A 26,207-nucleotide genomic window follows, 5' to 3' on the forward strand; every position below is an offset into this window, starting at 1 on the left:
GGAGGTGCGAGTTGTTCTGGCAGTGACCACCAAGGCCCCAGAAGTTGTCCAGGGATCCACGTGCCTCACACACTAGTGGCAGAGGCACCAGAGTGGCTCACCGGAGTTCCTAAAGGTGTCTGGCATTCAGCCCAGCCCCAGCAGACACACTATGGGTGTGGCTAGCAGCCACCAAGGCCCCAGAGGATGCCCGGGGTTCTGCCTGCCTTGCACGCTGGTCAGGGAGGAGCCGCCGCGACTCACCCGGCTTCCTGAAGATGCCCGGGATTCAGCCCAGCCAAGGCAGACACACTGTGGCTGAGGCCAGTAGTCACCTTGTGGCAGGTTTTAAGTCAGAATTGAGCACTTATTCTCCTTCATGGAAAGCATCTTTGAAAAACGGGAAAGACCCAGTGATCAAGCAGCAGAATACTCTAAGACTGCCAAAAAAGAAGTTGAATTTAAAGGAAAATAGCAGAAGTCCTAGGTATGGGTTCATTGCAACAGATGGTCCCATTCTCCAAGTCCACTCTGTGTAATATGTAGAGATGCTTCAAGACCATGCGCCCTGAATTAAAAAATAAGCTTTTGAAGTGGTTTTTTTAAAACCATAAACACAAAGAATAGAAGTAGTTGCTGAAAGGCACAACTTCATCAAGTGTGGTTGCACTGAGAACAACATTTTTTGTAGCTAATCACATTGCTAACATGAAGAAGCCCTTTACTGTTGGCAAAGAGCTGATCTTGCCTTCTGCTCAGGACAATTATTATGACCTTTAGGAGAAGCTGTAATTCAAAAGGTGGCATGTGTTTCCCTTTTGACTAGCACCATATCTAGTCAAACCAATGAAACAGCAGAGTATTTTGAGGCACAATAGTTAGAATTAATCAGTCACCATGGTATGCAATTGAGGTCAGTGAGCCTACCGATGTTGATAGCAAGACTACACTACTTAGTGTTGTGTGGTATGTTTTTCAGGAGGATGTGTCATGTGGACTTCCATTGCCAACCGTACCATAACTGCAGAACTCCTCAAGTTTGAATGCTTACACGTCAGAAAAATTGAGTTGGTCATTTTGTGTAGGTATGTGTATGGAAGCAACAACTGCCATGCCTGGATGGCTTTATATATTTTGAGGCAAGGTCTCTCTAAATGGCTAAAATGTTCAAGTTGGCTTTGAACTTGCAGTTCTCCTTCCTCAGCCTCCCAGAATGCTGAGTTTACAGGTGTACAACACCATGCTTGGCTTATGTCTTTTGTTTTCTTTCTTTAAAATTTTTTTTCCAGGTTTTATTTTTAAATTTTTATTAGTACACGTTTGCAGTACATAATAATCACATTCATCATGGAAAGTTTGCACATGTACATAACACACTTTAATTCCCTTTTCATCCTTTCCCCTCTCTTTCCTCCTACCTCCTCAGCCTTTTGGTTTTCTTTCCTTTTACAGAGACCTGTATTCCTATTACCCATCTTTTATTTTGCTCTATATTTATATTTTGGTTTTCTCATATAAGGGAAACCCTGAGCTACTTAGTTTTTATGTTTGACTTATTTCACATTTTAACATTATTATTGTCTCAAGGTGCATTCATTTTCCTACAAATAACTCAAATCTGCTCTTCTTTATAGCAGGGTCATACTTCACTGTGTATAAATGCTACCTTTTCTTTATCCATGCATCTGCTGATGGACATACAGGCCACTTCCAAGGTTTAGCTATTATGAACTGTGCTGCTGTATACATCTGTACGCATGTATCACTATAATATGATATCTTCAGTTCCTTAGGGATAATATCTAAAAGGAAAATAGCTGGGTCAAAAAGAATTTTGATTTGTAATTCTCTAAAAATCTTGATACTGATTTTCTTGGTGGTTGTCCTAGTTTACCCTCTCACCAACATGTAGAAGGCTTCCTTTCCCCCTCAGCCTTGCCAGAATTTGCTATTGTTTGACTTCTTGATAAGAGCCATTCATTCTGAAGTAAGATGAAATCTCAGTGTTGTTTTAATTTGCATTTCTGTAATGGCCACAGAGGTGGAAAATTTTCTCTCTCTCTCTCTCTCTCTCTCTCTCTCTCTCTCTCTCGGCCATTTGAACTTCTTCTGAGAATTGTCTGTGCATTCTAGCTGCTCAGTTTGATTGGGTCTTTTATTTTGAGGTGTCCATTTTTTTTTCAGTTCTTTAAATATTCTAGATATTAGTCTTCTGTCTGAGGAATAGCTGCCAAAATTTTTCCCATTTTGTAGGTTGTCTTGACTTTGTTAATTTTTCTTTTGCTATGCAGAGTCTTTTTAATTTGATATAATCCCATTTGTTGATTCTTGATGTTATTTCTTGTGCAATTGGGATTCTGTTCAGGAAGTGCTTTCCTAGCCCTATGTCCTTAAGGGTTTTACCTATTTTATCTTCAGGCAGATTAAGTGTTTCTGTTTTAATATTTAGATCTTTGGTCTATTTTGATTTTAGCTTAGTACATAGAGATATGAATCTAGATTCAATCTTCTGCATGTGGATAGCCACTTTTCCCAGCATTACATGCTCAAGAGGCTATCTTTTCTTCAATGTATGTTTTTGGTCCTTTTGTTAAAGATCACGTAGCTGAATGCACCTGGGATTGTTTCTAGTCCTCTATTCTGTTTCGTTGATCCACATATTTGCTTTTGTGCCAGTACCATGCTGTTTTTATCACTGTAGCTCTGTAATACCTTTCAATAACTTAAAATCTGAGATTGTGTTGCTTTCTGATTTGCTTTTGTTGCCCCAGATTGCTTTTGCTATTTTGGGTCTCTTCTACTCCCATATGAATTTTAGGATTGTTCTTTCTAGTTCTGTGATGAATGTTGTTGATATATTCATTGGGATTGCCTTAAATCTGTAAGTTTAGAAGTATGGCCATTTCGGCAATATTGACTTTGTCTAGCCAAGAACAGGGAACATCCTTCTACTTTCTGATTAAAAACTACCCTTTTTCAAAGTATTGTATTAAAAAAATCCCTATGAGTTACTCAACAGTCACTGTTGGGTGGTGTTTATGTTACTAGCACTTGCTGGAGGTTGAGAATATAATGGTGAACCATGGAGAACTAGATTCCACTCTTAAATTACCTTGTAGCTTAGTGGCATACACAGACACTAACTGGACATTCACTAATAGAGGTTTATAAATTGGCCAAGTGCTGGGAAGAAAACTACAAAAAGCATCAAATTAAGGAGTGGAAAGGGACTGATTCTTTAACAAAGCAACTTTAGGGATAAAGGATATATAGTTATTTGCTAGCCAAAGGGAATAGAGGTATGGGAGGAGGAGGATATAGATTATTGTAGGCAATAGCATATAATGTGTGTTAGGGAAGGGAATGTCACAGGAGGCAGTGTAGCTATAGAGCCAAGGTAAAAAATATATATATACAATGCAACAGGGGTCTAGATAGGTGAAAAGAGGGTGTCTGATGGAGCACTTGGAAGAGGCCACCTGTTTTGCTGCTGGATGACCTAGAGATGACTCCGTTTGAATCAACTGTTTGTCATTGGTCCAAATAGTTGAAGCCACAATTTCAGGGTCATGGAGATGGTCCATGAATAAAGGACCATCTAAAGGGATTGTGAATATGAGGATCACTGCTAGAGAAGTCATGAACTGTTCTAAAAACCATGGTTTGTGAGTCATTGTTTCACAGTTGCCTGGCATACAGCTATCTATTTATTTAAAGCCTTGAAGATCTGCATTTGCTGGTTCTTCTCCTCTGCTTACCTTTCAACAGGGGCACTGTCACAGTGGGGCTCCAGAGGGACACAGTCTGTGAAGGAGGTTAACAGCAGGATATTTGAGGTAGTGTTCTTGGGGACAGCATTGGTCCCCAAGACCAAAAGACTGGAGAGAGAGGTTGATCTGTAAAGTAGTCATCTTTACAGATGACTTTACAGAAGGTCTTGCAGTATAGCCAGGCTGATCTCAAACTTGAGCTCCTCCTGCATCAGCCTTTCAAGTGCTGGGATCACAGGAATTTGCCACCACACTGATCTAGCAGGGTAGTTTTTAAAAGGTCTCAGCCTACCCCATAGGCATCGTGGAAGCTGCGCTGGCCCCTCTGAGTTGTTCTCAGTTGAAGCAAGGGATCAATCTTCAGGCTGCCACATTTCTTTGCCAGTGGATGTGGGCTGCAAGAAAGAAGCACAACCTAGGGCAAGACAGCTTTCGCCAGCTGATTCACCCCCAAGTGGGCGGCAGCAGATGGCTGTCTTCCTGAGTCACTCCCAACACCTAGGGAATAATCCTTTCCTGAAGGAAGGTCCAAGTGGTAGGTGATCTACAACATTCCTGGATCCACTAAAAAAGAATCATGGTGTTTGTGCAGACAGTAGTGACCAAGGAGTCTGACTCTCCATTAATCAAATAGTCACAGAAATGTGAAGGTGAACCAGGCACAGTGGAACACATCTACAATCCCAGCTAGTCCGGAAGCTGAAGGAGGAGGAGTACACGTTTAAGGCCCATTTGGACAATTTAGTGAGACACTGTCTCAAAAAGGGAGGCTGGGGGGAAGCTAGTGTTGCAACAACCCTAGGTTCAGTCCCTAGTACTGGAGGGAAAAAAAAATCCTGAAGTTGGTAACCTGAGTCCACCCTGCCTGCCTCCCAACCTTCTCTTACATCCTTTCTGCCTCACTCAGCTTACTCAACAACATGGGTTGCCACTCTTCTACCCTCCAAACTCACTTCTGCCTTGGGGCCTTTACACGATCACTGGGAATTATCTTGCTTATGTGCTTGACCAAAACGTGTATTCCACGAGTGTGGGGACTTTGTATTATTCCCCTCTCTCCCTAGAATCTGGACAGAGTAAATATAAAAAGTACTTGCTTAAAAACTGAGTGCGTATCAAACTGAGTGAATGTGTTGGTTTGCTGGGGTTGCCATAACAAGGTACCACGGATGGGAGGATTAAACAACAAAAATGTACTTCCTCACAATTCCGGAGGCTGGGATTCTAAGATCAAAGTTTCAGCAAAGCAGGATTTTTCTGAGGTCTCTATCCTGGACTTATGGTACACTGTCTTTACAGCTGTTCTTCACAGAATCTTCCCTCCATAATTGTCTTTGTCCAAATTTCTTCTTATTGCAGGGAATCAAGTCACACTGGATTAGGATCCATCCTAATCTCATTTTAACTTTATTTTATTAAAGACCAGCTTCCCAAATACAGTCACATCCTGAGGTACTGGGGGTTAGAACTTTGAAATAAACTGGGAGGAGTGCAATACTACCCAAAACGATGGAGAATACAAACGCACTATGCCATGGGTTTTAATTTTCCTCAAAAGCATAGCTGTACCACACTAAAAAGGGACCACAAGACACTCACCACTCTTTCTTACGTCCTTACCACATACCAGGCACTGTGCCTGGTGCTCAGTGGTATTATTTCTCCCCACAAGAGTCTGTGGAGCTGGCTAACATTAGGTCCATTTTACTGACAAGACAGGCTCAGAACAGTGTTAAGGTCACACTGCAGAGAAGATAAAACTTGAACCCAAATCTCCTGGCTTTAAATCCACAGAGCTAGTGATATCTGAAGTGCACCTCTCATTTACCTTTACAGTTCCTGGGCCCATGGTTTGACACGCTCACAGCCTGCACACCTGAACTGTAGTTAATCACCTGGCATTTGTGATGCTCTCTCCCATCACCTGTGGGCCTCACTGAGGAGAAGAAACCCATTTAGGAAAATTACAGGAGCCCAAATGCTGGCAGCATTCAGGAGAAAGAAGCCTGAACAAACATTCCGTGCTCCCAGTGTTGTCAGAGCTAATACTGTGGCCCCTCCCAGAAACTTAAACTGAAATCAGAAACTTACTTCATTCTCTGTTTTATGAGCTTGGAATGAGCCCAGGGTAAAGTTAACCAATCAAAGAGTCTGAGAAAACTGCAACCAATTACCCTGAAAAATATGCTAAGCCTGAACAGATTTATTCAACTTTGCTTAGTGGGTGGCTTCGCAGGATGGCGGCCAAATTTTATCATCTGCTTGGCTTTGCCTTTGATTATTCATTGACTAGGATGACTTTCTCACCATAAGACGAGGCAGTCTCCCGTCTCAGAGAGAGGGAAGAATACAAAACACCACACTGACTGATTCAGTTCAAACAGAATGTTTTTAAAAAGAATCCAACTTGTGGTACTAATGCATATTCCCTGTTTTTCTTTTTGAATTCACAGTAAGACAGTAAAGAAAACTTTAGTGATAGGTGGAGGGGTGTGGGTGGAATGATCTACTGATTCCATTGGATGTATGTTCACATGTATATTTCTCCACTGCCTGTTATAAGGCATGCATGGTGTTAGATATTTTCCCAAATGATCTCAATCAGTGAACATAACAACTTGTAGCTAGATGTTATTCCCATTGTACACAGGAGGAAATTGAGTCTTTAGAACCATGCTGTCCAGTACAGAAGCTACTAGCCATACCGGCTATTTAAATTGAAAATAGTTAAAATTAACAATTCCTTAGTCGCCATAGCCATGTGTCTTGGTTACTTTTCTCTCATTGCTGAGAGAAACTAGGGAGAGAAAATTAGGGAAAGAAAGGCTTATTTAGCTCACAGTTTGTGGAGGTTTCAGTCTATAATCAGCTGGCTCCAAAGCAGAGTGGCACATGCCAGAGGGCAACAGTTCATGGTGGGGGAACACAGCAAAAGCAACAAGAGCAAAAGTGAGGAGCAGCAAGCAGCCTCTTTCCCTCCCTTACACTGTACGCAAACTACCGGCCCCAGGGCGGGTGTAGCCCTCACACCCATAATTCCAACATTGGACCATGAATCAATCATAAACTCTGGAAACCCGCCCCATGACTGCATGAGGCTTTGGGGGACATCCAGACACCAACCGTAACACCATGTTTAAGTGTTCAACAGCCACATGAGATTTGTGTCTATTTCGCTGTGTACTGCAGATATAGAATGTTTCCATCATCCAGGATGTTTTGCTGGACAGGCTGCTCTAGAGTCTAAAGGGTAGGATCCTGGCCTCTGGTTTAATTAAGGTAAGATTCAAGTCTGATTCTCTCTCTGTTCCAAATTCAGGTTCTTTCCACTATCCCGCCACACCCACAGTAACTCTGATCTCCCCAGAGAGTGATGTATGCTATTTTACAAGTACCCTTGACTTTTGTTTCTATGTTATACCCCTATGCCCTTGGCCTTGCTATATAGTTATGTTTTGATAATCCTATTGTAGTTGAAAATATCATCACTGAAAATGCATCTGATCTACCTAATGCACCGTACTCCCTAGCTCAGTAACATAGCTGTGTAAGGTCTCAGGTGTTTCTCCCAGGATCGCATGATTGACTGGGAGCTGCAGCTCACTGCCTCTGCTCAGTGTGACCATGACAGGAAGAGGAACAGTGTGTCTTCCTGCACTTGGTCTTGGAAAGGATCAACTTCAAAACCAAACTGTACTGCCAGGCATGGTGGTGCACACCTGTAATCCCAGCACTTGGGAGGCTGAGGCAGGAGGATCCCCACAAGTTCAAGGCCAGCCTGGACTACAGAGTATGATCCTGTCTCAAAAAACAAACAAACAAACCAACACCCTACAGTTTCTACTGAATGTGCATTGCTTTCCTATCATCATAAAGTCAAAAAATCTTAAGCTGAGCCATTGTAAATTGGAGACCGTCTGTACATTTGATGCGCTAGAAAATTTCTACCTTGGTCATATCAGAAAATGCTAAGAAATGACCAGCAGGTGGTGTGCATGTCCCATGTTTCATAAAAGGGCATCTGCTATGCATGCAAAAGCCAAACATTTGCTTGGTTGCAAGACAACATGAATGGATGATATGTGAATCTTCTCTTCTCCTCCCCTTCCTCCATTCCCTCCCCTTCCTTCCCATCACCTTCTCTGTCCTCCCTCCTTCTCTCTCCTCCTCTCTTCTCCTCTCCCTCCTCCCTTTCTTTAAGTTCTTTTTATCATCACTCAGAAACTTTGCAAAAAAAGATGTCTAAAAACTGGAAAATAAAACCACCATTTCATGTCAGCTCCTGTGGTTTTAAATCTATCTATCTTTAAATACATCTATATGTCTATATATGTTACTCTGAAATTTACATCTCCAGATTAAACTCATCTGTGGAGCTACAAATACAATGTGATGCCCACCTAGTGTCAGATAGGCATTTCAAAATTAATTCAACCAAAAGAGAACTCACTTCCCTGACCCCTCTGCCTATCAAACTTGTTCCTTTCCTACCGTCTTCATTTCTATGAATGGCACCACTATCCTTATTCAGTCCCAAATCCCACACACTGCGATTCAGGCATTCCTTTACACACACACGCGCACACACACACACACACACACACCTTGAATCACTCTCTCAGCAAATCCTGTTGGTTCAACCTCTGAAAAAACGTACTCTTCTCATTTCCACACCATCTCCCGCTCCAAGCTGCCTTCCCCTTGAGTCTGGACAATGGCAATTGGTCCTAGCTGCTCTCCATGCTTCAGTCTTTGTCTTTGTCTAAACAACAGTTACAGAGATCTTTTAAAACTAAATCAGAACAAGCCACTCATCTTACAATAAAATCTGAATTTTTGTGACAGACTGTGAGACACTTCAAGCTAGACCTTCTGGTCCCACCTCCAAAGGCTTCCTGGTGAGCAAAGGAAGTTTTCATCCCTTGCGCAGCTCTTCAAACACTCAGGGCTAACTCCTTCCCCAGGACCTGTGCGTGCTCTCGGGTCTCAGTTCAGGGGTGGCCTCCTCGGAGGCTAGCTATCTAAAGTGTCTCCTTGTGTCGGGTCGAAGCCTTCCTGCTGCTTATCTTTCAGAACAGGGACCAGAGTTGAGAGTGATGCTGATGTTGTTGCTTTTTTGTTTACTTGCTCAGTGCTTATCTCCCACACTAGAACACAAATTTACACTGGAATTTAAACTCAGATATACCAAATGCAAAACTCTAGTATGTTTCAAAAAAGAGAAGAAAGTGAATTCATAAGAACTCATGTATCTCCAGGCATATTTTCCCATGGAAATTGTCCCTTTGGTAATCTACTCTTTTCTTCAAAATGGTTTTGGCAACATGCACTTTGGAATTTCCTGCACAGCCAAGCCACTCAAAACACTTGATCACAAAGTGCTTCTAATGTGTTATGAAATAGGAAGTGAAAAAGAATACATTGTAGATTAGTATTCTGATATAAATCTCATTTTTATAAATTGAATAAATATATTAAAATATATCTCATTCTTCAAGAACAAGTCCATTTCCCCTGCCCTGACTTCCATGGATACATTTTAAGTCTAAAAGAATACTCACCAGACTTTTAATAATGTTTGCTATAGAGAGAGGAGAACTTTCTGAGTCTACCATTATTTCTAATAGTTAACCTGTGGGATGTAGGGTTTCCCGAAAGGACAGAAAGAGAATATTCAATTAAAATGCAGCATTGTGGGTTTACCAGCTGGTCTTAACCAGCACCCACTCTGACAGGGCTATGACCAGGCTACACCATCTTTAAATTTTTTTAGTAACATCCAGGGTAGCAGATTCTATTATCTGATATAATATCCACTTTTATGTTACTTAAATTCAGTATGACAGCTATACATTAATTCAGGTTTCTTACACCAAGTTCACATTGTCTGTTTAACACAATTCTACTCAAATCACACTGAAAACCTGCTATGTAATGAATGCTAGAGACGGGAAAGCAAAAATAGATAGCACCCAATCCCCGCCCCAAGGATGTCCTCATTTGATAACCAAGCAGATCATCATGTAGTTTGATCACCACATTGGTCACCCAATTGGCTCCGAAAACTGTGGAGTCTTCAAAAATCAAAATCTTCTGCAATGAGCAAAACCCTAGAAAATTCTCAACTACTGAGTGGCAGAGACAAGCAAATTAAACTCTTGCCTCAAAACATAGATCCAATAGGAAAATAACAAAATCTCTGTAGCCACAATCGCCAGTAAAATGAGCCACTGATTGCCGAAGAGGCTTTGATGCAAGTGTCCTTCCCAGTCCCCATCTCTTAAAACAAGGATTTCTGAACTATTGCCTGTATTATCCTGAATTGAAATTCAAGCATAGTATAATCTACCTACCACATATATCCTAAAAATTAATATAAAGCTCTGTCATGTGAAGGAGAAATAAAAGAAAGTACTTTGTACTCTGATATATATTTCAGTGTGAAAATACTTAAGCATAGCTATCACTATAGAAAAAGATGTAGGCCTGGCGTGGTGGCACATGCCTATAATCCCAGCACTTGGGAGGCTGAGGCAGGAGGATCGTTGCAAGTTTGAGGCCAGCCTGGGCTACAAAGTGAGCTCAAGGACAGCCTGAACTGCATAGCGAGACCTATCTCAAAAAGACCAAAAAAAAAAAGAAGAAGAAGATGTGATGTCATACTTTCGATGACTAAATCCAGATTTCAGAGATGTGAGACAATATTCAGCTGAATACTTCTTTACCCTTTCACTTTAAATATTCTATTTCAAAATAACACTTAAATAGGTCTACACAAGATCTCCATGAACAAAGGAGCTACAAGTAAAAACGGATACTATTGTATGTCACTGGTAAATCAGATAAAAGTGTGGTGCTGTGGTCAATGACATCATTTTCTGAAATAACAGACAAGCCTTGGTCAAGTCCTGGAGATTTCTTTCCACTGGTATAGCGATAGCATTCCCGGGAAGCTTGGCATTCTGAACCATGCCTAGGTTCAGAAAATGAAAACTAAGTTTTCCACCGTGCAAATGTCTGTGGGACATGTCAAATCTTAGAGGACACCAGAGAGTTCTTTGCCCCACAGCCGGTCTCACACTGAACCCCCAAACCAGGAGGATGCCAGGCTTCCCCATTCCCAGCCCCACACTCTTGCGGTCCTTGTGACAACCCAAAGTACCCTCACAAGCAAGCATCCCCAAAGGATGGTGCCATCCTCTTTAAGAAATACTTTCCAGAAGTCACAAGTCTTAGGAGAACTTCAGGTCTTCTAGTAGTTCTTTGGATGTCCACAATATACTGTATCTCTTGGATAGAAATTAAATGGTCAGCAGAAGGCAAGTGGAGTGGACTGAGAAGGGCTGGTAACGCCAGAAAACAAACAAACCTGCCCCTCTGACCGTTGGCTGAGGCTGTGCAATAAGTGAAACCACATTCCGGGGGAAATACATGGGGATGGGAAGAAACTAGGCCAACAGATGAGTTGGACAGAGAAGCCCTACAAGACAATGGGGCTCGGGGCTGGGGATTTAGCTCAGCGGCACAGCGTCTGCCTGGCAAGCGCGAGGTCGTGAGTTCAATTCCCGGTACCGGAAAAAAAAAAAAAGATAAAGGGGCTTGCCGGGCGTGGTGGCGCATGCCTATAATCCCAGCACTCAGGAGGCTGAGGGAGGAAGATCGTTGGGAGTTCGAGACCAGCCTGGGCTACAAAGTGAGCTCATAGCCGGCCTGAACTGCACAGCGAGGCCCTGTCTCAAACAGACAAAAAAAACAGATAACTGGGCTTGTGAGAACAGCAAGGTGAGTTGGAGCTGCAGAAGAGCGACAGTGTAGAGCACCATTCTATATCCTAGACAAAGCGCCAGCTGTAGAAGAACCACAGTCTCAGGATACTTCACAGGGGAGTGGGTAGAGGGAAGAGAAAGTTGCAGTTTAGAACTTGGGTTCTCCATCCAGGGTGATTTAAATCCAAACTCTGCCAATTGATCAGAAATGAGACACTGGGCTCATCATTAAATCTCTCTGTGACTCAATTTCTCCAATTATACAATGAGCACTAGTAAAATACTTCCTAGACATGGGCTTGTTGTGAAGATTTGGTGAGATCACAGTATAACATGGATAGATTCTCAGGAACAGGGCCCCATACCGTTCTGCTCATCTTTGCACCCTGGAGCACTGGAATGGGGCAGCCACAGAATCAAATCTAGCTTTTTGAACTGATTAAGAGATCCCAGACAGTAGCTGTTTTCATTGTGATGAATGATAATGAGAGAGGGAACCAGTTACTGGATCTGGGGCGGAAGTGGGGGCTTGGTTTTCTTAGGGGAGCACACAATCACAGAAAATGCTGGTCGCAAGGAGGGTAAATCAGACACTGCAGTAACTGAACCGAGCCTCCTGAGACATCTCCACGAAGAAGCCACTGGTCTTGGTGCTGGGGTAGCCGAGCTCCTAGGAGAAGGCCGTACAGCCCAGGCGAAGGTGAGATGAGACCCACGCAGCCAGAGACCCACTCGGCACTACGAAGCTCCAGCAGGAACCTCAGCTGGGCCCATGGGACTGTTCCACTGGCACTGATGGTTATGTCCCAGGAGAGGGAGGGAGGGCCTGCCTTCTCCCTCTGAACACGGGGCATAGAAGAGGTAAACAGCCTACAACGTGGGAGGAAAGTGGGCCAGCCCCAGCTCCTGCCCTCCCCACCAGCCCATCACATCACTTGCCTCTTCAAGTTCTGAACGTCAGCCGCTGGCCATTTCTTCACTTCTCGAAAACACCAAGTTCTCCAGCCACATCCCCACCACCCACTCTTCTCCTGGCTAATTTCTGCTTACTCTTCAAGCCTCGGTTCAAATATCACTCCCTTAGAGAGATTGGCCCTGAACCCCCAGACTAGGTGTGGTTGATCCTCCCTCACATTTATCCTTATGTATCTGAGCCCTTTCCTTCTTAGTATGACAGCTGGCGAAAACATTCGTTCAGGGTCTCTGTCTCTCCCATTAGACTACTGCTTGAGGGCAGGCACTGTATCAGAGCCATGACGGATGTCCTGTGGGAGGTAGCCCAGTGCTTGGTGCAGCGTTAGCCACAGTAGGTGTTAGTACAGAGGAAAGTGGGTAGGAGGGGAGAAAGAAGCTCGGATCTCAAAGCAGGGTTACTGGGTTTGTCCCAAATGATAATCAAGTCCATGGGCAAGATTTTTTTTTTCCTATTTCCTTCAAAGGAGCTCAATTCTTAAGAAAACCAGGCCACCGACATTCCTGACTGAATATTCATTTTGTAGCAATTTCTCTATTTCAAGGCCCAGCTCACAGGGAAGATTTATGTTGTCTTGTTCCCTCAGACATGAATGCTGTGGCAGCAAATACCTTGATTTATTTCTCCTTCCTCCCTGCTGTACAGTAGGATCCCATGAACCATGTCAAGCACTGGTCTGAGTTTTTTTTTCCATCTGTTTGATCTTGCTGGTGAGAAAATGTGTGGTTCTAAATCCATGCAGAAATGAAAGCCAAAAAAAAAAAATTCTTGACCTCCTGTGTCCTTCCTACCACCGCCTCCACCATGAAGCCCTTGCCAAGGTAAAATCTGCCAAGCGAGATACCTGAGTAACATTTTATGGTTCATGAGCACTAAACTGATTTGTACCTAGAGATTCATTCATTCTTTTTTCTTTCTTCCTCATCATCACTAATGGAAAGCTCAGATTCTTCTAGGGCTGTTTTTTATTTGTTTGCTTGTTTGTTGTTTTTTGGTGGGTTGTTTTGTTTTGTTTCTGTTTTGGTTTTTTTTGTTGTTGTTTTGTTTTGTTTTTGAGACTGAGTCTTGCTATACAGTTCAGGTTGCCCTCAAATTTGCAGTCCCCTAAGTGCTGGGATTATAGATATGTATAGCTATGCCTGGCTTTCTTGCAGGTGGAGAAAGGGGCCCTAGAAGCACCACTCCCCATTCCCAGAGCCTTTCCACTAAACCACATCCCCAACTTTTTTTCTGTGACAGTCTTGGTAAATCACTAAGTTGCTTGTGCAGGCTCAAACTTGTGATTCTCCTGTCTCAGCCTCTGGGAATGCTGGGGTCACAGGTGTATGCCACCACTCTCACTGGTGCAGCTCTTTCTAAAGGCTCAGAAATGGCAGTGGAGCTAATATGAATTTGCAGTACTTTACTTTTAATAGCTAAGCCAATTAAATGCAAAGTGATTAAGTGCTTTGCATACATGGTCCCATTTAATCCTCCCAACAACTCTATGAAACAGATAATATTATTGTCTCCACTTTATGGATGAGGAAGATTGAAGACTAGCAAATTTAAGTTACTTCTGAGACTTTCATGATCACCAAGAGGTGGCAGAAAGGAAAGTGTCACACCTGGGTCTCTGCCCTCACAGCCTAATCTCTAAGTCTCACATTTTGTTGTATGAATAATGGCTACTTAGAGGGTATTTTGATGATTATCTAACTTAAATTGTGTAATAACAATAGCAACAACCCCAGTGAGAATAATTATAGCTAAGTACTTAGTAGATGTTAGCTGCTTTTATTATTACTACTATATTATGATCCCTGACATAGAAATATCATCTTGAAGGGATGAGGAGGCCACCCCATTAAAGATTCTTCTCCGTTCTGTCCTCTGTTCAGGGTCTTCTCATGCAGGCAGCCAGGCTGCCTTTGGGACATGAACATCTGTCCACTGAGACAGCCACACCCCCCGGCTCAGTCCCCCTACGTCAAGAATGCACCATCACATGGCCCCAAACAAGCACCTAAGTGGGATTTGAAATGTGGCCGGGAAGGTGACAAACCTCAGCTTCTATTACCAGTTCCTAGAACTAGGCTGTTTCCCCACGTTGAGGCTGTTATGATTCATGTGAATTGAGAGCTGAGCGACAAGTTGAAGTCTCTTTTTTTAAATATGTCAACCTGACGGGACCTTGAAAAAAATGGATGGAGCTTTCTATTCTCCTTCATCATAATATTCCTTCTTACATGGATCAAAACTCATACTGAATGATGAGCTCTGGGTTGCAAATGTGGACTGCATTTTTGCACCTGTCTATAAGTCCCTTGTCCACCAGGGAAGCAAAAACACACATGCTAGGATGAATCTGACATTTTGAAACAGCAAAAATTCTTTTAGAAAATCTGGAGCTATTTCAAATAGAGGGAAAGAAATGTATGCAAACACAAATCTTGTGACACATATAATCTGCTCCCCCATCTTCTTTAATGTGTTAATTTTTTTAACATAAAGAAGCTGGCTATCCAGTGAGGATAATATAATCACTCTGGAATGGCAGACACAAGGGCAGCAGTTCATGGACAAGGAAGGCAATTACAGACACAGGGAGCTCTGGAGTGGGGCCATTTAGACATCAGTTTAAATCCTGACTCTACCACTTACTAGTGTGTGACCTGGAGCAAGTTTACCAGCTTCTCTCAGTCCATATGGGACAGTCATACCCGTATCTACCTGGTAGGCTTTTCCATGGGGACATAAAAATCAAGTTCTCCAGATGAGCAGAGGAAATATGATATAGACATTAAGTGCTGGGTATCAAATGCATGCTAACCAAGTATTCCACCACTGAGCTACACTCCAGCTCCATACAGAGGAATTATAAAAATAATTCTGACATTTCACTCCATAATTGTAGTCAATAGCAAGACAGCAAGTCCCAGTGCAGTAAGTAGGACTTTGGAGTAAGATAGATCTATGGGCATCCTATGTTGTGTTTCTTATTTGTGCAATAGGACAGGAAACCCACCTCATAAGTGTAGTGTGATCATTCATTGAGCTCAGATGTGTGGCAGAAACTCTTCCCCCCTCACATCCCACACTGGTTTAATGGCAGACACTGTTAGTTTTCTACCCAGTGGCAATTCTACATAACCTTTTGTCTTCAAAGTCAGAAATCCAGTTTCGTTCACTTTCCTTCAAGCAACCCATGTCATTTATTTTGGGGAGCAGGAGGACTAGCCCCTTAGACAGTCCTAAGGAATACATCTTGTCTCACTTAAGCCGATCTTTGAGGTCTCAATCCATCTGCCAGGTAAGTGGTTTAAATAAGAGCATGTGGCTAGTGGGCTGGGGGAATGAATCTGTTGTGGATCATCTTGGAAGCTGTTTTTTAAAAGGGAAATGAGACAGGTATATTTTCCTTTCTATCTCTGAATGTTCTCCATATGTGGTATATAAGAGACATCAGACATCTTCAGACCATGAAGAGACCTATCCTATGAAGTTAGAGCAACAAACTGAGGATGGCAGGGTAGGAAACAAAGGAATATAAGTTCTTGATGATGTTTTTAGGCCAGTGTATTAATTAGCTTTCTATTACTGTGACAAAATGCCTGAGATAATCAATTTAAAAAGAGATGAATTTATAGTTCATGATTGGGGCTTCAATCCATGATCAGATGGCACCACTGCTTTTGGACCTGTATTTGAGGGGGCACATCATGATGGGGAATGTAAAGTGGACAAAACTGCTCACTTCATGGTGGCTGAAAAGCAGAGGAAGAGGAAGAACATGTCAGAGATCCATGATCCCTTTGGAAGGCATGCCCCCAATGACCTAACTTCCTCTCGCTAAACCCCTCCTTGTAAAAATCCATAACCTTCCAATTGCACCAGGGACTGTGGGTGAAGCTTTAACAGTGGGCCTTTGGAGCACATTCCAGATCTAAACTATAGAAGCCAATGAATGAACACATTTGACAAATGTCTTATATTTTGGCTCTTTGTCATATAAAGTAATAAATCTCATTTTTTTAGCCATTTCTAGGCAGATGTTCTGTTACTTGTAACCAAAAATGCTCCCATAGTGGTTATCAGGTCTGCTTGCAAATATTTCCATTTTCTCTCTCTGGACATATGGTAGGATTACACTTCCCCACCTCCTTCAAAGTAAGGTGCAAAAATTTGGCTTGCATAGCCAAGGAAATGTGAGTGGAAGCAGTGTGTCATTTTCAGGCAAAAACTTGTATGTGCCAGTATGCTTTTTCACACCCTCCTTCCTGCCTGAGCCATCAGGAAAGATGGATAGAGCCTTTTTCAACTTAGATTCCTCTGGGATTATGATAAGCAAGGTCCCACAGCCAACATTACACATAAACATCAGTGAGAAATGAACTTGATATAGCCAGGCATGGTGGCATATGCCTGTAATCCCAGCACTTGGGAGGCTGAGGCAGGGCAATCACAAGTTTGAGCCTAGCCTGGGGAACTTAGCAAGACCTTGTCTCAAAATAAAATTTTAAAAGGAATGGACATATAGCTCAGTGATAGAGCACTTGCCTAACATGTGTGAGATCCTAAATTCAATCCCCAGTACTGAAAAAAAAGCTCAAAGGTGCTAGAGATGTAACTCAGTGGTAGAATGCGGCTCTGGGTTGGATATCCAACACATACACACACACACACACACACACACAATCTTTACATGCAGTGTGCCTTGGTTTTTTTCTACTAATGACTGATTTTCGGGCCTTAATACAGAGCTACATTTCCAGTCCTTTTTCTAACATAGTTTTACTTTGAGACAGAGTCTTACTAAGTTGCCCTCTCTGGGTTCAAACTTGCAATCCTGTCTCAGCTTCTGAGGGTGCTGGGATTACAAGTTTGTGCCACCACAGCCAGATCTATAACTTCATTTTAAAACCATGCCTTTTATTCCACGATAAAGATGAACACCACATCCCTCAACCAAATGTTCACACTGGGCATTTATGTTGCTTTTAATTTTCTCACAACTGTGGTACCTGCAGTCCAGAACATGCCTCATTTCTCCACGGGAAATAAACATTCATAATCTGCCATCCTTGTCCCCTGTACTGTGAGTTCTACCTTCTATTTACCCTGCACTCTGGCCCTTCCCCACAAGACACATCTTTTTGTGTGGCTACATCCTCACCTAGTGCTTCCACTCTTCTTCCACAGGTTCCCAATCCTCAACTGTCACCTGTCCTATTTCCTAAACCCTGACTACGTGCTCCATTGCCTGGGCTCCCTGCCCGGGCACAGCAGTGCAGAGAGACCACACCACCACTCCACCTAGCACATTTTACTCTCCTCGTTTACTCACATCGGTTGCTTTCTAAAGTGCAAGGCAATTGTCATTCTTCTTGGAAACTATAGTGTCTAGCATCATGCCTGGTGCAGAGTTCAGTAATTATTTGTTGAATTAAAGGAAACTAAATGATTAAAAATAGTAAAACAAAAACAACAATAGTAAGAGTTACTTCTTATTGAAAATGTGTTCAGATACTGTGGTTAACTGCCTTATGTATTTTATTTTATTTCTTGTCCTTTTGAGACAGGGTCTCATTATGCAATTCAGGCTGGCCTTGAGCTCACTTTGTAGCCCAGGCTGGCCTCGAACTCACAATGATCCTCCTGCCTCAGCCTCCCAAGTGCTGGGATTACAGGGGTGCGCCACCATGCCCCGCTCCTTATGTAATTTAGACAATGCTATTATTGTCTCTTTTCCTGAATAAGAAAGCTGAGTCTCTGAGAGATGAATTCACTCACAAAATATCACTCAACTGATAAGGAAAAAAATAGAATTCAGTCTAATCTCTTAATTTCTGTAGTCTTGTTCTAATCTGTTTTGTTTTGTAATGAGAATCAAACCCAAGAGTACTCAATATATCACTGAGCTACACCAGCCTTTAATTTTTTTAAATTTTGAGATAGGGTCTCATTAAATTGCCCAAGCTGGGCTTGAACCTTCCATCTTCCTGCCTCAGCCTCCTGGGTAGCTGGGATTGCAAGCATGTACCATTCTGGCTGGCAACTATCATGTTCTTATATGCCCTACTTGTGGCCTCCCAAATGTAGTGACATATATACACACTTCAAACATTTAACGGGTACCTACTATGTGCTGATCCTGGACAGGGTCATTAGCGAGATATACACACAGTCCCTGCCTGCCTGAAGAGGCAGTCTAATGAAGAGGAGCTCAAGTTTGACAGCATCAGGATCCCCTGATGAACACACAGAAAACTCAAATTCCTTAGCTCTGGACATTTTGATTGAACTTATTTGGGTGGGGCCCAGGAGTCTACGTTTCCTTAGAAGGTCCCAGGCACAGCTGATGTTCAGCCAGTAGATATGAGTGACCCTATTGGTTGTTAAAATATTTGCAGACCTCTAAACTGGTTAGAAAAGAGACATGGCCCTGAGGACCCTGTGCGTAGGTGACCGACTGTTCCAGATTTTCCCAGAACGTTCAGGTGCCTGCATCCTGGGCAAAACAGAATGGTTGGTCACTGCGGTGCATTAACTAACGGCCAACTTGTAACGCCCAGCTGAACTCAATCAGCGAGGTGCAGGGTGTGGAGGGCCCACCTGGGGATTGTGGTCAACAGCATAAAAAGAGAACTGGAGGGGAAGATGGTGCGCTGTTGACTCTCCTGGAGAAGCTTGTCATGCTGGTTTTCCTGACGTACACTCAGCTGTTCCCATCGTCAGATGAGCTTGGGTCCTCGCTGCCTCTGAGGACGGCTGCAGTTCCCTTTGGAGGAGCTCTGGTCCTTACTGTGAGCCTCGCTTCCTGGCTCCAGTGTGGATGCCTCAGCCTGCTGGCACAGACCCATCATCCTGCTAGCACAGACTTTCTACCACTGACCTCTGGGCCTTCCCACTGCAAATGTTTGATACAGATATTGCCACAATATCACACAAGATATTGTCATGGGTTCTAGGCTTCTAGTTGGGCTCATGGAGGACACTGCCATGAGCTCTAGGTCTTCAGCTGCACTCATGCAGGACATTGCTGTGCGATCCAGGCCCTCAGCTGGACTCTTTGGGTCTCTAGTGTGTGGACAGATCTTTCACACTCTTTCGCATTTGACTCTTTGGGTGACTATTATAAAATAATCCTATAAATTGTGTGTCCTGAATTAAATCTTTGCCCTTGTAAACCCCGAGTACAGCAGTCACTGTACCTGATGACCTCAGCTACTCTGATGTTGCCCAGATTTGCCATGGTTCAAATACCACAAGGCTAATATCTGGCATAGGATGCCCCCTACCCTGCCCCAGACTGCGCCTGCTGCCAGTTCTGACGAAGGGATGTCCCCACCCCTTGTTAAGTATTTGAACATCACTTCTGGCCTAAGCAATTCTGATGCAAATAATCTAGAAACAGCTCTTGGAGAAATACTGGTCCAGTTGCCTAATGCCAGATGAGGCACGGAGAAGATTTTTCATAACATAATTCTAAAAGCAACAGTAACATCCTTAGTATGGGCCAGAAGCAATTTTAGGAACTTTATGTAAACTAACTCATTTAATCCTCACTCTAATACTAAAGTGTAGGTACTCCTCACTAACCCCACTTTCCAGAGGAAGAAACCAAGGCACAGAGAAGTTCAGTGACTCACAGAAGACTGCACAGCTAGGAAGGGGCGGAGGAAGGATGTGAACTCAGTTCAGCTCCAGAGTTATTGGGCAGTGAAGACAAGACAGATGCCTACATAGAGCAGATGTAAGAAACTCTTTATCCCAGCCACAGCGTCATTAAATTGTTTCCTCTGCAGCACAGCCAGAACCTCTGTTCTGCTTTGAGTCTCTGGTCTCTGTCTAGATTTAAGTCACTGGCACAGGGTACAAAGTCTCCTGAGGGCGACAGCAAATGCTTCTTTCTGCTGCTCTCTGAGAGAGAAGCTGTCTTCCGGCTCCCAGCAGCTCTCCTCACATGGCAGAAAACTCTGAATACCAACTGCGTTTGGGAGCGAGGGACCGAAGCATATGTCAGCGTCAGAGAAAGGAACCAAGTGACAGCCTTCTTCGGGGAAGGGGTGTGAGATTTTTTTCTTAGGCAGGGCTGATTGTAAATGAACTTCTCCTCTTCGTGTTGGAGTCCACCTGTTAGCAGACCAGATGGACCCAGCTAGCCTTTTCTTCCACAGGCTTCAAATAAAATGCAGCCGTCTCAGCGACTTGACTGAATTCCACCCACTGACTCCAGCTCCCTCTGCGCCCAGGTGCTTCACGCTGAAGGCTCTTAGAATCACAGAAGCTGGCACCCACACGGAATGACATTTACGACTGGGAGAGTGGGTGCTCAGACCGCCAGTGAGGCTTTCGGGAAATACTGATTGTGCTTTCACCTTGTACCAAGCATTCCGCTTAATACAGATGAATGAGCCAGAAACCACCCCCAAGCAGTCAAAAAAACATCATTCCTTCCCACTGGGAGAAGGGCTTTAAACAGCAGCTCGGACTACCAGGGAGTTTGTCAAGGGTCGGAGCTACTGGCAGCGAGGGAAGACTTCTTGAAGTCGGTGACGTCCACTCACGGAAAGAGTGAGTGCGGGCGCAAAGTGGAAGAGAGAACAGACATTTCAAACAGAGGCGACTGCGTTCGCGAGGAAGCCAGAAGCCTGTGAGAAACCGGCACAGCGGGAGCACAGGGCTGCAAAGGGCAGTGCGGAGCGGGGCAGGGGCACAGGCGCTATTGGCCTTGAGAAAGGTTCAGACCTTCTCCTGAGGACACTGAAACGTTGCCAGCAGAGGAGCAACACAGCTGGGTACATACATTTTAAAAAGATTCTTTTGGCTTACGCCCGATCAGTAGCAGAGACAGAGCTGCGCCTCACATTCACTTGATCTTAGCCCAAAAGCCGAGAAGCGATGGGCCTCACATTCAGACAAGCGTGTCTCCCTATCCAGTGCTCTTTTTTGCATGTCCCAGATTTTGTATTCTGCTCTTGGAGGAATGTGGTTCCATTCCGTGTCTAAATCTCTTCAGCCACCTCTACATCTTGTACACTGTCAGGAAGGAGAAGGAGCTCAAAATGCAGGCCCAGACAGATGCCCTGAGCAAAATCCCTGTTCGCTAGGTCTAGCTGTGTGGTCTTGGGAAAGTTAACTGACATCTCTGGGCCTCCGTTTCTTATTTGTAAAATGACTTTAGAATCACCTCAGATCGCTGGTAGCACAATTTACAAAAGTAATGCAGGTAATGTATTTGACCTAAAACCAGTGCTCAATAAATTGGAGCTCATTTCATCAGAACTCGCTTCTCTGGGACCGAGCCAAACATTTTTGTTGAAGTGCTCCTATGTACATTTTTTCAGTCTTCCAAGTTGGAAGTAGGTGTTGCATTTTGTTTACCTAGAGAGCCTCTTTAGTAAACCCACTCTAGCGAGGAGGGTCTGAGCCAGGCCGGATCCATCCAGGGATGGGCTAGTTATCGTCCTTGCCCAGGGGTTGATGTGTACTCGGAGCTGTTGAGACCGGAAAGGGTGTCCTTCCAGTAGGAGGGACTAACGGCTGCCATGTGTCCCTTAGGGCAACAAGCACAGGGACTGGAAAAGCAGAGCCGAGGCCCAGATGTAGCTCAGGCAGCATACAGGTGCTGAGTCTAAAGCTGAAGGCTGTGCTTGTCCCGGTTCTTGCAGTTCTGCGAACTACCTCAGTAGCCCGGAAGTTCCTCAGTGGCCAAATCTCCTTCTTGTCATAGACAAGTTAAGAGGTGTTTTGACACTTGTAGCCAAAAAAGGGTTCTGACAAACATTCAAGGTCACAGGCAATTCTGAATCATCTGCTTACAAAGCCCCAAAGTTCTAAAAGGTCTCAAAAGGTTACCCAGGCCAGTGGCCTTAAAAAAAAAAAAAACCAGCTTATCATGGTGGTACATGGGAGTAGTCTCAGCACTCTGGGAGGCTGAGGTATGAAGATCTCAAGTTCAAGCTCAGACTGGACAACATAGTGACTTAGTGAGACCCTGTGCCAAAATAAAAATTTTAAAAGGTCTTGGGATGTACGTAGCTCGGTACAAAGGCTATGGTTTCAATCCCAAGTACTGCAAACATAAAAATACTTTTAAAAATGACAGACTCTTCTCATTTTCAGGAGCTTACTGAAACAGATAAAACAGAAAAAAGAAGAAGCACTATTGTGTGGAGACCCTGAAGCCTGGTAACCACCTACCCAGCATCCTCCTGAAAGCTAATAGTCAAGTCTGACTTCCTATAGCAAGAATCACCTTGACCGCATTTTTGACACCCGGTCCCCTGGCCTCAGCTTGAACACATCCACCAGTGAAAGCTGGACTTGCTGAGGACGAAACAGAGCTATCAGTGCTCGCGCATGTCTCAAGGAGCAGGGCAGATCCCAGCAGAGACCTTGGGTAAAGAGAGCTGAGCGGTGGCACAGGGCGGGACCTTCCTACCGCTCCGTCAGTCATCCAGCACATCCACCATCCAGTGGGCGTTTCGCTAAGGCTTGAGCAGTCCATTTCTGTGCGGGCTTCTCTGAGAGCAGACAGTTCCTCGCCTGCATCCTGGAGACAGTCGCAATCATCTGGCGGTGAGCAGAGCTCGTTTAAGTACACCTTCCTGCAGCACCCCCGGCTGACAATTTTCACGTCCCGCTTAGTTACCAGCTTTTTCATCCTCAGTTCTTTCTGATTGTTCCTCCGGGGACCTCGTGTCCAGCTGGTGCGATGCCTAAAAATAAGCAACCTACTGCTCGCGGTGTGATTTAAGGCGAAGCACAGAGACAGCAGGCTAAGAAGTGGAGAAAGTATTTATAAAAACACACGTGAAGTTTACAGCCACCCACGGCTTCCTATTGTGCCCTTTCCCTGTGCCAGGCGCTGAGCTCAGGGCCGTCCACGCTGAGTTCCTCTCAAAAGACCTGGTTGCAGTTGTCCCTATATCCATCTCTCTGGCCCCCCATGAATAAAATTTGCCTTTCCAGCTTTAAAAATACAGGTATATCAATATTTTCTTTTCTGCTTTGCAGTACTGAAGATTGAACCCAGGGCCTTCCCACTGAGACACGGTATATTCCCAGCCCTTTTTATTATTTATTTTAGAGCAGGGCCACTCAAAGTCACTAAGATGCCCAATCCTCCTGCCTCAGCCTCTCAGAGTCCTGGAAAGCTAAAAATGCTTTAAAAAGAAGTTCAGGCAGCCGCCTCAAGGGTAACAGTGCCTGCAGCAGGGATAGGGTTTGCACCTGGGCCTCATCTATCTCTAAAGTTGGGGCGTTTCAGTGCCTCTGTGAGGAGACACAGCTCTCTGCGCTATGTATGGACTGTTTAGCCCTAAAAGTAATCAAATGGGCCAGGAAAGACAGCATCAATGCAGATAATTCTCACAGACTTTTTATCACTGTCATCAGGACACAAGGAACCTGTCTCCATTGTATTGATGCTTCAGAGAAGCTCCTTTTTATTTGTTTGTTTTGTTTTTCTTTTTTCCTTTTTTATTTTTTTTTTATTTTTTGAGACAGGGTCTCGCTTTGTAGTTCTGTCTGGCTTTGTACTCACTATGTAGCCCAGGCTAGCCTCAAATTCACAGCAGTCCTCCTGCCTCAGCCTCCCAAGTGCTGGATAGTTTGGTTTTCTTGAGACTAGATCTTACCATGTAGCCCAGGGTAGCGCTGAATGGGTGATCTTCCTCCTTCTGCCTAAAAGTTTCCTTTAAAACATAACACAGTTGCTGCATGCTAGAGATGAATGAATTTGTTATTTGAATGAGCAAGCAAGGAAGACGTGGGTCCCTGAGGTTGGAAGGCAGAGGCGTGACTGCGTGACTGAACACACTGCGGGTTTTCTAGCCTCCCTCTTCTCTTGCCTGGAGAGCTTCTTTCAGCTCGTTATCAAACCCAGACCCACTTTCTGGGTGCCACTGTGCCTAGATCTGGGGAGCGAAGAGATGAAAGAACTAGCACTGGCTCCCTTGGAGCCTGTGAAGGGATCTTGGCCTCTCCTCTCGGCTTCTTAGTCCTGGGGGTCCAGCTGTGTTTCCCAGTCGTGTGTAGTGGTTTCTGAAAATGTTCCAGGTTACAGTACTAATAGCAACGATATCTTTTCTCTGTGCTGGGGTTGAACACGGAGTGTTGTGCATGTGAGACACACGTTCTGCCTCTGAGCCACACACTCAGAAATAATAGTCTTGATAAGTTTTACTGAGCAACTACTATCCCCAGGCACACACCTTTTCATTCAACCCCCACAACCTACCTCCCAAGCAGGGACTTGCCATGATTTCATGTTGAATTACATGGTCATGGAGTCCTGGGGAAACTGGATAACAAACGTACTGAAGTTTCCTGCTCAAAGCCATATTGCAGATAGTATGGCTAACACGTGAATGCTGGCAATCTGACCCAGAGCCCAGCTGTCTTCATATACCAGAGATATGGACAACAAGAGGAATGACTCTCACAACCGTGCCGAATGAAGGAAGCCAGATAAATGAGTACCTACCGTGTGCTTTCATTTACACAACACCTTCAATTTCCAAAATCCAGAAGAGGCGACAGAAAACAGATCAGTGGGTTGTCAGGGGACAGAGAAGGCCAGGCTGGCCTCTGATTTGTGACTCGAGCAATCTCCAGCTTCGGTCTCCTGAGCAATTGGACTACAGGCATCGGTGAGCACCATCAGCTTCAGTGAGGGTCTTTACTGTACTCGTATTGTGGTTCAGGCCATTTTAATATTTACTGTCAACTGATACTTACTCTCCATCTCTCATTTCTCTGGCTTTCTTCTTTTTACAAATCGTTTCTCAGGTAGTACCTCAATGGTACCTCACAGGAGCTCTGCAGCAGAGTTGTTACAGATGCTATTAGTACCTATCTGAAGAGGAGGCTGAAGATAGGATGACTGACAGACAGGTAGGAAGGTCCCGCCCTGTGCCACCGCTCAGCTCTCTTTACCCAAGGTCTCTGCTGGGATCTCCCCTGCTCCTTGAGACATGTGCAAGCACTGATAGCTCTGTGACCTCCTCGCAAGTCCGGCTTTTACTGGTTGTTCCTGGGACTCTGTGCGCCTCAGCCAGCAGACCCAGTCCTGTTTTCCTCGTTTGATCTCTGTCACACATACCTCAGGCAGCCACTGACCGCGCTCTGCTCAGGTCCTTGCCTTCCTCCCCTCCCCCAGCCGCCCCAAAGACTCCCTCACTGAATCCAGGGTCCACACCTCCGCCCTGGCCCTGCACACACATACAATTCTCAGCCAGGAACGATTTTTTTAATAAAATTTTTTATTGGTACATTTTAGGTATACATGATGATAACATCGTATGGAATTTGTACCCATACATAACATATCTTGCTTCTTCTTTTTTTCCCACTCCCCTCCTCTCTTTTCAACCCCTCTTCCCTCTTTTACAAGAGCTTTATCTCCCTTTTTTCCTTCTATTCTTTTTTGCTGGTCCTTCTCTTCCTTTCCCCCACCCCACTGCCTTGTTCCCCCCTTTTTTTTTCCATTGTTCCCTTTGTTCCCCAAGAAAATATTCAGGACATTTTCTCCCATTTCCCAATATCTACTATACATCTTGGTCCTTATTTACACTTTTGGTTTCTCATACCAGAAATGCAATGCAGTATGTTAAAATGCGCGTCTGATTCATTTCACTTATGAGTATGGTGCCAAGGTGCTTCCATTTAGCTAGAAATGTCTTGAGCTTATCCTTATCTATGGAAGAGTAGTACGTTACTGTATAAAAAAAT

General features: G+C 44.1%; 1 pseudogene; it reads right to left on the minus strand.

Moving 5' to 3' along the window:
* Positions 1-23,136, minus strand: part of LOC102030431 — a 44,886-nt pseudogene extending 21,750 nt beyond the window's left edge.
* Positions 23,137-26,207: the final 3,071 nt, after the last annotated feature.

Source organism: Chinchilla lanigera, unplaced genomic scaffold, assembly GCF_000276665.1.
Source record: "Chinchilla lanigera isolate Chin_1 unplaced genomic scaffold, ChiLan1.0 scaffold00020, whole genome shotgun sequence".
NCBI classification, from domain to species: Eukaryota; Metazoa; Chordata; class Mammalia; order Rodentia; family Chinchillidae; genus Chinchilla; species Chinchilla lanigera.